This window comes from Macaca fascicularis, chromosome 12, assembly GCF_037993035.2.
Source record: "Macaca fascicularis isolate 582-1 chromosome 12, T2T-MFA8v1.1".
Taxonomy (NCBI): Eukaryota; Metazoa; Chordata; class Mammalia; order Primates; family Cercopithecidae; genus Macaca; species Macaca fascicularis.
The window spans coordinates 122,306,002-122,318,407 of NC_088386.1; the positions used below are offsets into that span (position 1 = coordinate 122,306,002).

General features: G+C 39.5%; 1 long non-coding RNA gene across 1 annotated transcript; it reads left to right on the forward strand.

The window, feature by feature from the left end:
* The first annotated feature begins 2,632 nt into the window (after window positions 1-2,632).
* LOC141408147 (uncharacterized) lies at window positions 2,633-11,760 on the forward strand. The gene is made up of 2 exons (XR_012420981.1): window positions 2,633-2,874; window positions 8,533-11,760. It is a non-coding gene; the product is annotated as an uncharacterized lncRNA (long non-coding RNA).
* Window positions 11,761-12,406: the final 646 nt, after the last annotated feature.

Here is a 12,406-nt window from a genome sequence, read left to right on the forward strand (position 1 = left end):
AGAAGTTTACAGATGCTTGGCAATTTTCTAGCCGTTTCAAGCTCCTTTAACAGTTCCAAGATTTTTAATTGCCTTATTGTTTTGCTTAGAGTGATCAGAGTTGCTTTTTTCCTTGCGAACTAGAGGTCTTAAATAAAACCAGCATTTATTTCTACTTCATAACAAATTCTTGTTTTGTGGTCTAGTTAAAACTAAGTAGGAAATATGAAAGAAAAGCTTTTAAAAGCTAGGAATAAATGTTACATGTATATAATAAATGCAACCAGTAAATGTTTAGTGAATAAATGAAATTGATTAATCATTGCTTGGCAACAGCTTTTAAACTACCTCTAGCAGTTTAAAGAAAACCTGCTAAAACCCATTCTGGAAAACCCTTTTGAAAGTACTTGCCAGTAGAAGAATGGTTCCTAATGATTAAGATAAAAGAAGTATCATTTATTTTCTATGAGTCTGCTGAAATTAAGGCTAGCATCCATCCAGGAAAATTGAGTTATTTTAGGTACTTTAAACAGAGGAGCATTAATGGAAGCAATTAATTATTTAAAGAGATATTGCATAAACATGAGATGCAGGAGCAAAAAGGAAACCAGGCTCATACCCAGAGAGTGAGAACAGATGCCTACTACTGCCCGTGAGCTGCAGTTCACAGGCTACATGCACTGCTGAGCTGTTGAAGATGCTGACAGTTTCAAGAAAGCAAGTAGAGCAGGGCAACTGTGGAGCTGAGAAGCCATTTAGGTCTCACCTGTACAGAAGGTGTCTAGATGAGTGCATTACTACAGCAGAAGTATATACACACCACCCTTCCATCCACCTAAAACCTTTTGGTTTGACCTTCTAAGTAGCCTGTACAAACCAACTGTTCTCCAAAAAATAAAAAACAGAAGGCATGCAGGAATTTGGTGAAGGGCATTTTATAATTGTCTAGGTACTTAAAAATAAAACTAGGGAGCATTTTTCACCACATACAGGAGTTTTTAAATATCTGTTTTCTTGTCTATTCTATGTTTGATTTTTAACATTGTCATCATTAATTTTTTTTTTTTGCCTTAACCTTAACCACCACTTTTCAAATTTGATGACTTACCACATTTTCCTTCAGCTTATAAAGAGAATTATACTTACCTGCCCTTTAAATGGATTATGAAATTAATTATTGAGTGAGGGGTATTAAGCCATTAGGAAAGAGTTTATTAAAGAACAATTCCAATTGTAAAGTGCCACCAAGACTCTAAGAATATCATACTAAGTCACTGAATGCAGTCAGAGATGATGTTCACATGTTTTATTATAGCTCTTACAGATAGCAGTTATTTCAAGGAGATTGCTTTATTCTGAACCCTGCAGCCGATTCTGAGGTTGATGGCATTTAATTTTATGTATGTATTCAGAGAGAAATGAAATGGCTTGATGGTGACATACATTTCAGGATTTCTCTTTTATTGGATTGAAAAGCAGGTACTTAGATTTGCATTAACGTTTGAAGCAAAGAAAGCCATGATCGGCCCAAGTTTCATGTTAGGAAAAACAGCGACATTTTGGAAATTAATTAATCTTATCTGGAACTCCAGCTGCATTACATTAAATTTGATCAAATGCTGAATGTCATCTGCAGTCAAGCTAATTTCACTAAGGGCCAAGAAGATGGTGTTACATTGAGGCGGGGCTAGTCAAGTGAATCTTGTCCATCAGCACAGTGGGGAATCTGCTGAGCTTATAGATTAAAAATCCTCAAAACAATTTCCCTCTCCTTAGAGGTTTTCCTAAGTGCATGTGGATTTGGGCTGAGATTCCTCCCCGCTGGATCCACTAAAAAGACTTTTCCTCTCTCTTGTTGACAGGTCTCAACCTGTACATAAAATACATTCAAGAAAATGTGATGTGAAGGGTTAGGTTAGTTCATGGATCATGGCATTTAAGAGGAAGAATCACCCTTGAAAGGTTAAGTTCAGGATTCACTTTCACATGTGAGATAAATATTGACTAGTAATCAGGAAGTAGGCAACAGTAGTAAGATTATTTTTAAAATAAACCAACCTCTACAGTACAGAATGGGGGTGACTTTCAGTGAATTCTTGAAAATTCCTTTGAAGTGGCATAGCATCATGGTTAGAAACATGGTATCTAGACACAGGTGGCTTGGGTTTACATCCTTGCTCTATCACTTAGTAAATGTAAGATTTAGAGTGAATTGCTTAGCCATTCTGGGGCTCAGTTTCCCTACAAAATGAACATAAAATGAAACCCTTTAAAATGAATATAACAATAGTGCCTATTTCATAGATTTATTGCAAGGCTTAAATTAGTTAAAATCTGTGAAGAGCTTTGAATGGTCCTTGGCATATAGTAAGCACTACATATGTGTTTGTTAAATAAACAAATTCCTTTCTCGAGACAAGAACCTCACTCCTAGCCTTGTACGCATAATGCACGCAAGTTCCAATGCTGAAGCAATCAATCCTTCTGAGAAAGAAAATCACGGATTCCCAGAGCCTTATTTTCAGAATCACTCATGTTGCTTCCAGACATTGGCTATTTAATCCTTCCAGAACAACCGAGAGAATTTACGCAAATAAACTTCTCCTTTTACAGAAGAGAATGCTGCTGTACAGGAAGATCAAGTGTTTTCCTTGAGATGACCCACGGAACTCAACCCTTTCTCCATGTTTATTCCTTTACTAGATCACTTGCTGTTAGGCATAAAGTAATCCTAAACTGATATGAGATTTAAAACAAAAAACTTAAAAAGTGTAAGATTCAAATCAATTTTAAAAAGTCAGGGCACATATAAGAGAAATGAATCCTCTGTGTGATACTTATGCAATTTTTCAGACGCTGGATGTTTTCTTCTGACTGTTGCGGGAAACTAACAAAGTAAGTACTGCTGAATGGACTTCAGTTTCCACTCATATTTCCTAAGTGAGAAAGGAACTGAAACATGTAGCTGGGGTTTTTTTAAAAAATAATAAGTTATGCATTTAAGTTACATTTAAATTCATAGAAATGTGGTTTGACTCTGCCAGGTCAAGAAAAAAAATTATTATTAGGATGATCTGGGAACATGGAGAGCTTCAAGGCCCCTCATTATTGTGGGATGTAAAAACCTGGTCAAGGTATAAGAAAGACAGAAATGAATGTGAGAAGAGTGTCTGGTGGGGATGACAGACATGTTCAACTTTCCCCTCCAAATAGCTCCTTGTCAAGTTTTGAAAAACAATCTTTATCCATAAAAGTTTCCTCATGCCAAATCCTGTTTGTGCAAGAATCCTTCAACTTTACCCAGCCCAGCAAAGTGTCTTACAGGCAGGAAAGAGGGAGGGAGGGAAGATAAAGAGATAAAGAAAAGAGAGAGCCAGACAGCGAGGGGGAGTGGGCAGAGAGAGAGGAGATTTTCAATTATTTCCACGTTAATTCATGGTTTGAGAAAAAAAAAAAAAACTGGTAACTTCTAATGCTAATAATTTCCCCAAACACCAAAACAATATATGCTCATTGCACAAAACTAGGAATTTTTTAAAAAGACAAAAGAAAATCAAACTTACTAAAAGTATTTCACTTCACTGTGAGTATGTGAATATGTTGGGCTCCATTATCGGTGCCTCTCCCCAATACACACATACACACACACACACACACACACACACACACACACACACACATATATCTGTTCCCTGTGCCTATGAATTCATACAGATTTTTTCAATCACATTAGTATCTAAGAATATAGCTTTTTAGCTCAGTTTTACTATTTATTATATCATGAGTCCTTTCTTATGCCCTGCAATATGCTCCATAGATTTTGTTTGTCTCTAGCATAATGTATGCAATGAGTTAATGCAATTTATTAAATCAGTTACATACTAATGGATGTTTGTTTCTTTTTTTTTTAAATAAATAATACGTATATTTTTGAATCTTGATGTAATTCTATAGTTATTTCATCAGGAATATTTTCTAGAAGTAGAAATTCTGAATCAAAGTCTATGAGTATTTTAAAGCATTTAATATATAATATTGTGTTTGGTGTTTTCTCTGATTTTAGTGAGATTTGAATATTAACCTCTTTTCTCAATATAGAAATCCCAGTTTATTAAGTCAACTGTTTTTCTGTTTAATTTATAATGTTTTCTTCGTTCTGCATTATGCTATTTTCTCTATTTTCCTCTAGGTTATTTTCTATAATTACCTTTTTGAAGAATTAGGTAATTCATTTTTATTCTTTCTATAGAAACATTGCTAAGTACTTTAAGTGAAATATCTAATTTAACCCTAGCAGGAACTCAGTAGATACTATTCTTAGCTCCGGTTTATAGCTGAGGAAGTGGACTTAAATAAGTTAAACAACTTCCAAAGTTCACATAGTAAACATATGGTGAAATCCAGGCTTTATCTCCTCACAGAGTGCAAAGATTCAAAGACAGTGAACTTCCTTACCTGTGAGCACAAAGCTGTGGGAACAACCCATGAGATGGATGGGTCCTGTACTTTTTTGATATTTTTTTAACATGAAGGATAATTTACATGTTCTACCTAGGATAATGTTTTCTGTTTTATTTTGCTAGAAATAGCATATATTAATGAAATTTTAATTGCAATTTCTAATATTATCGTGTGACAAAATTTATCAAGGAGTTTCCGATTGAAAACTTATCAAAGCATTTTCATAAGATTGCTATTTTTAATGATTCTTACAAATGTTACAGAAATATTTGGAAAGAGGCATTCTCTTCTTACACAATAGAATATCCATTATATATCAGATAAGTTGAATTTATTAAATTTTATTCACATTTATTTATTTTACTCAATTTTTACTTAACTTTTTTATTTGCTCAATTTCAATTATTTTCATAGACATGTTTTGCCCCAGCCTGAGAATAGTGTAATGTCTATCTTTCAATGCCTTCTTACCTTTAATTCTTCTGTGTATGATATTAGCAATGCCTTCTCCACTCTCTACTTGCCTAATTTATCTTTGCCTTTCCTTTTATTTCCAAGATTTTCTTGTCATTTCATTTTATGTGAGAATTCCACATATACTAGTCTTTGGATCTGAGATCTTTTTCTTTTTAATACTCAAGATTAATCCACTCACATTTATTCTGATAACTAATGTGCTTGATTTTTACTTTTGTTCTTTCTTCTTTTTCCTTTTTCCTTTTCCTTTCCCTCTCACATTTCCAAAATGATATATTCCAGATTTTATTTATATTATATACAGAAGAAAGCTCCAGCTCTTTAGCTTGGTATCTGTCTTAGCCTGTTTGTGATGTTATAATAGAATACTTGAGACTGGGTCATTTATAAAGAACAGAAATTAATTTTCTCACAGTTCCAGAGGCTGAGCAGTCCAAAGTCAAGGCACGAGGGGTCTTGTAAGGACCTTTCTGCTGTATGATAACATGGCAAACGGCAACATGGCAAGAATGCAAGAGAGAGTGCACCCTCTTCCATAATTAATAATGAGATTAATCCGTTTAATCTCATAAAGGGTGGAGCCTTTATAATCTAAACACCTATTAGGCCTTTTCTCCCAACACTGTTGCATTGGGAATTAACTTTGTAACACATGAATTTCTGCAGGACACATTCAAACCATTGCAGTCTCCATAAGTCTTTCTGGGATCTGGTCCTAACCGTTTCTACAACCTCCAGGCATCTGTTCCTCCCGCCATGACTTCCAGTACACCTGAATTGCTTTGCATTCTTGCCTACACAATGCTGCTTCATGCTCTAGCTTTATTTGTGTTGTTCCTCTTCTGTTGTAATGCTCTTGCTGTAGTTTTTCACCTGGCTAAATTTCATTGCTTTTCCCAGAATTATTCTGTCATCTCCTCCAGAAGCTTTCTCTGAAATATCCTCTGAGCCTTCTAATGTGTTCTCCTAGCACCCTGCATGCCTCTCCCTGGGTGCTCTCTCAGAATTCCTCTTGCCAGAAGTTTATCAATTACAAATAAATGAATGTCAGGGAGACCTCTGTTTATAATTACACTATTTCTTCATGAGAGATTTAGCAATTTACTAATAAAAATGTAGGGCTTTCCTTTAAACTGAAAAACAGCTGCTGTTACTTAGGCTTATAAGCTAAATGGTTCTATCAATTCAGACAATGGACATGATCATAATAAAAACCATGAATACAGCATCACAGTGATAGCCACTTCCATGGAAGTATAAAGAACAACATCTCACATGCACAGGAATTGATTTAGATTTGGAAGCCACCTGTCTGTTGAGCCAATATATTGAGGTCCATAAAGGTGGTGTTCTATGTTATCCTTAAATAGCTCCACTCCTCCTAGCAATTGCTCTAACAGTCACCAGCTGCTGTGTCAGAGGTGGGCCCCAAGATATTACATCTATGCCAACAGCTCAGCTCCAGGATAAACAAGGAAGCCCTGAGAAGCCCTTTCTTAACTTTTTCTTTCTTAGTTCAGTTATGGCTCATATCATGGCCTTAGCTTAGCAAATCACACTTAAAGCAGAGGCTGCGAGCTTTAGCAAAAATGACAGATGACACTGGGTCCTCACAAAAGCCCAATCTGTGACCCAGGCTGTTTCAGGCAGGTGTCATCTGCACACAGGACAGGTACTTGTACCTTTATGCATTAAGTTCTTTACAGCATAAGTGAAATAGATCTTCACAAAGCTTCACACCCTGAGGGAAACAATTTGAAGGGTCTCGCCAGCTTGGCGAGCGGATCTTACTAGGATGCTGTGCTGACAGATATCACCTCTCTCTGCAGGATTCCCACTTTTCAGTGCAACAGTGAAAAACATTTGTGACTTTTGAAAGAGTAAGAGTGTCTGTCAAAGCAGGCACACACACACACAAAGAGTAAGAAGATGATACAAGGGGCCATGTCAGAGAACAACAAAGATTGGATACAATCAATCAGAGTTTGAAGTAGGGGAAAGGTGGGGATTAAAACAATAATACCAGATACAGTATGTGCCCTCTGGGTGGAAAGGAGAAGGAAAGAAAGAAGGGAGGGAGTAGGTGAAAAAATAGAGGGATGTCAAAAGGAAAGAAGGAGAAAACAAGGAAGGAAGGAAGGAAGGAGGGAGGGAGGGAGGGAAGGAGGGAGGCTCACTCACCAAAAAGCTCAGTATTTGGGTCAGATCTAGGACATGAATGGCATCATTGTAGCTCAATCTTGCTCTCCTCAGCCCTGGACTCAAATTTTATCTTGTGTGGCCTTCACTCTCAGTCAAGCATTACATTTTGTGTGGTAATAGACTTTCAAGAGTTACACCCTATATTCTTAGGAACCTCCAAAGGAAAAATAGTGTTTTTTCTCTAATATGTTCAAGGAACCTAAAGCTCCTTGGTCTGGATTTGTCTGGCCAGGGTCGCCTGTGCATTCCTGGAGCTCCACTGATACCACATGACTGTAGAGAAGGTTGCCCAAGGAGTAAAGAGGCCCTGATACCAGAAGAGGAGGTGCATTTTAGAAGAGCAGATGGAATAACAGAGCAAATATTTTTTCGGGTCACTGTGGTTTGAGGATGAGCTGACATGAAGAGTTTAGAGGAAGTTGGCCTGGTTGTCTGCTGAGCATCCTATCTCTGTCTTCGGGGAAACCATCTTTATGTGTGGAACTTCCCTACCTCACAAGGTCTAGGGGAACTGCCAACCACAAGGCTCTGATCACAGCAGTGAATATGTGACTCAAGTCAGTCAATCAGATTTCCTCTCCTGGAAAATGTAATCTTTAGCTCTGAGACACAAAGGGTGGCTGCAGCTATGTGATCCAAAGATAGAGCCCCAAAGGGAGGGCAAGACAGCCTGTTTCTAAACTGCCAGTTACCCAATGGTGCCTCAGTTCCTGCGCTTCCAGAAGGCTAGCTTAGCTCAACTCTTCCTTCAATTCTGTGGCTTACTCAGTGTGTACCCATAGGTTGTCCTATTATTGCTTGTGTTAGGGCCAGTTTCTGTAGAGTGCAGCCTCAGAACCTGACTACAACGGGGCTAGCTTCAGAGGCTCTCATAATAGTCCACATTACCTTAGACGTCCAGGACTGGACTTTTGTCAAATATCATGCCTGGCCCCGTATGGAAATAAATGAAGACCATTGCTGTTTCTGTTGTAGAAAGAGAATATGAGAGGCTGTGGTCTCCACATATATAGTTTCCTGACTGACTTCAAACCTGGACTTGTGCTGTGTACTCCTTCTCAGATATGTATTCCTTAGCTTGTGGAAATGGAAAATCAACTAATGAGAGGTAAGGCAAAGTGCTCACTGATTTTCCATTCTTATCTTCATTAATTAGATGATGATTTATTTATTAAGCACCTATTTTGGGAAAGGTACTGGAGATACTATGCTGGACAAAAATACACATCCCCTTAACTGAAGAGCCTTGGTAGGGAGAGTTCAAAAATTGAAAGTGAGTATACACATTGTAGTCACATTCTGGGTGACTTAACAGAAATTTATTCTCTCACAGTTCTGGAGGGCAGAAGCCCGGAATTAAGATGCTGGCATGGCCGTGCTTCCTCTGAAGTTTCTTTTTTTTTTCTTTTTCAGATGGATTCTCACTCTGTCACCCAGGCTGGAGTGTAATGGTGCAATCTCGGCTCACTGAAACCTCCACCTCTCAAGTTCAAGCAATTCTCACACTTCTGCCTCCCAGGTAGCTGGGATTACAGGTGTCCACAACCATGCTCAGTTAATTTTTGTATTTTTAGTAGAGACGGGGTTTCACCATGTCAGCCAGGTTGGTCTTGAACTCCTGACCTCAAGTGATCCACCCACCTTGGCCTCCCAAATTGCTGGAATTACAGGCATGAGGCACCGTGCCTGGCCTTCCTCTGAAGTTTCTGAGAGAAAATCCTTCCTTGCCTCTTCCAGCTTCGGAATTCCTTGACTTCTAGACATTTTCACTCCAATCTCTGCCTCAATTTTACATCATCTTTTTCTCTGTGTACCTCTGTTTTCACTTCTTATAAGGAAATCAGTTACTGGATTCAGGGTCCACTCTAACTCCAGGATGATTTTATGTCAAGATCCTTAACTAATGACATCTGCAAAGGCCTTGTGCCAAATAAGATCGCATTCTAAGGTTCCCAGTGGGCAGGAATTTTGGGACAACATTATTCAACATACCACACAACTCAATATATAACTGCAAATTGAATGAAAGTAACAAAAGGAGAGAGTATGGTTGTATGAGTAGGGAAGAAAGGTGTGTGAACTGGCCTGTGGGCGTAGTAGTTTTCTCTCACATTGCACCAAACCACCACAAAGTTAGCAGCTTAAAACAATATCTACCTATTATCTCAAACTTGCATAGCTCAGAATTCCAGGAATGGTAGGACTGGGCTCTGCACTCAGGGTCTCAGAGGCTAAAATCAAGGCTTTGGTCACACTCAGTTCTAGTCTGGAGGCTCCGAAGAGGATTCACTTAGAACCTCCATTCGGATATTGGAAAAGATCTGTTTCTTGCAGTCATAGGAATGAGGTCCTGTTTGCTAGCTGGTTGCTCTGCACTAAATTCATTTGTTGAAACCTCCAATGTGACTGCATTTGGGCAGAGGGCCTTTGGAGGTAATTAAGGTTAAATACGATCCTATTTGCCTATTGATGGCCTTATAAACAGATGAAGACAGATTCTCTGTCTCCCCATTGGAGCACAGAGGAAGCGGCACATGGAGATACAGTGAGAATGCTGTCATCTGCAAGCCAGGAAGAGAGGTCTGACCGGAAACTGACCCTGCCGGACCTTACCCTGACGGACCGTAACCTGGGACTTCCAGCCTTCAGAACTGTGAGAAAAAAAATGTCTGCTGTTTAAGCCCCTAGTCTGTGGTGCTTTGTTACGGCAGCCATGCAGACTACCATACAGGCTTACTGCTGGGGACTGCGATTGTATTTGTCCATTCTCACACTGCTATGAAGAAATGCTCAAGACCGGGTAATTTATAAAGGAAAGAGGTTTAATTGACTCACGGTTCCACATGGCTGGGGACGCCTCAGGAAACTAACAATCATGGTGGAAGGCAAAGGAGAAGCAGGCACCTTCTTCACGGGGCAGCAGGACGGTGTAGGAACAAGCAGGGGAAATATCAGATGCTTATAAAACCATCAGATCTTGTGAGAACTCGCTCACTAACACAAGAACAGCATGAGGGAAACTGTCCCCATGATCCAATTACCTCCACCTGGTCCCGTCCTTGACACCGTGGGGATTATGGGGATTACAATTCAAGATGAGATTTTGGGTGGGAACACAGCCAAATGATATCAGTGATGAAGTCCTAGAAGCTACCCACACTGTGTCACATGGTCTCCACCACCTTCAAAGCCAGTAACGGGGAACCTCTCTCACGTGGTATTTCTTACCTGATTTAAATCTTTTTCTTCTGGAAGAACCCAGACCCTCTTTAGCGATTACTTGATTGGGTTAGGCTCACCAAGGGTAATCTCCTCATCTTAAGATCCACTGATTTGGGAACTTAATTATGTCTGCAAAATCTCTTCACAGCAGTACCTAGGTCAGTTTCTTTGAATAACTAGAGGATGTGAGCATACCAGGGGGCCAAGGTCTTAGGGGTCTGTATTAGGGTCCTCTAGAGTGACAGAACTAATAGGATGTGTGTGTGTGTGTGTGTATACACACACACATATATATGAGTATATTATATATAAAGGGGAGTATATTATATATAAAGGGGAGTTTATTAAGTAGTATTAACTCACACAATCACAAGGTCCCACAAGAGGCCATCTGCAAACTGAGCAGAAAGGAAGCCAGTCCAACTCCCAAAGCTGAAGAACTTGGAGTCTGATGTTCAAGGGCAGGAAGCATCCAGCACAGGAAAAAGATCTAGGCTGGGAAGTCAAGTCAGTCTAGCCTTTTCATGTTTTTCTGCCTGCTTTTATGTTCTGGCCGTACTGGCAGCTGATTAGATGGTGCCCACCCACATTAAGGGTGGATCTGCCTTTCCCAGCCCACTGACTCAAATGTTAATCTCCTTTGGCAACATCCTCACACACATAACCAGGATCATTACTTTGCATCCTTCAATCCAATCAAGTTGACACTCAGTATTAACCATTGCACAGTCATCTTAGAATTTTGCTACCACAGAAGGTCAGGGAAAGCTTGCCTGAGGAAGGGATAACAGAGCTGGGGTCTAGAGGATGCCTTAGCTAGATGAGGAGGGAGAAGGAACATTAGAGGCAGAGTAAGAGTGTGGGAGAAGAGTTGCTCTCATGAAACTGAAAGGAGGCCCACAGGCAAGAGCACAGAGAATGAGGACTGGTGAGGGATGTGGGCTGGTGAGAGGTGTGAATGGATCACCTGGACCAGATCCTCAGATCTGAGGATGACCAGATCCTCATGCAGGTCACAAGAGGACACTGGACACAGTTCATAAGAGTCCTCCCCCCTGCAGGGTGCTGTCAAAGCCACAGGATGCAGGAGAATGACTGGAAGCCACCTAGAGAATTTGTGACTCGGAATAACACTAAGCCAACAGGAGTAATATTGAAAATATTTAATAACTGCTTAGGCTAGGACACCGTGTGGGCCATGCTCCCCTCCACAGGCCCTGACTATGTGGGCATTAACCCCGCACCAACTACTTGCTAGTTTTTAAAGAGGTCCAAGGCGGTATGGGGTATAATTTATCACCCAAACTGGGACAGTTTTGAGAATGACAGGTGTAAACCAGGACTTTCCTGGTAAAAGCAAGAATTAGAGTCACCTCAGTCTTTTGGAACTCAAAGCAGTGAATATTCACCAACCAAAAAGGAAAATTTTAAAAAATATCTCAACTAAGTCTCACTCATGCATATTGACTCTATATCAGCTCTATGCATTCCAAGTTAATAGACTTGAGTTCAGTAACTAATCTGGCACTAATTGTCACTCTGGAAAATTGTTCTCACACCTCAATTTCCCTACCTTGAAAATAAGCTTATTGCTGTTTCTACCTTAATTCATTCCATGTGAATTTCATTTAAATGGATTTATGAATAAGCGTTTCTTTCTTTGTCAATGTGTAAATTGCAAAATATCTCCTGTGGCTTTACATTGTAATAGCACTGGGGAGAAATGTGATCAGACAAATAAAAATTCCTGAATGAACAATAGTGAGAATTGTGCTGAGAAATTCCATATCTTTAAGGTCTGAGGTTGTTTAATCCTAGAGTATAAAGCCTCGACCATGTCTTTAGTCCCTGTGTACAAAGGCTGTTCTCTGTAGGAAGTCAGCCAGCTGTTGCTTAGCTCTGTTCTAGAGAAGAGGAAATTGCCACTGATTTCACAAGGGTGAGTATTCCACCCTTCTCCATATACCCGTATTTTCCCATTCCTGAGAGCCTGTCTCAAATCCCATCATTCTTGGGAATTCCTGGCTCATGACACCAGCTGGTGGCTCTCCCTCAAGTTACATAT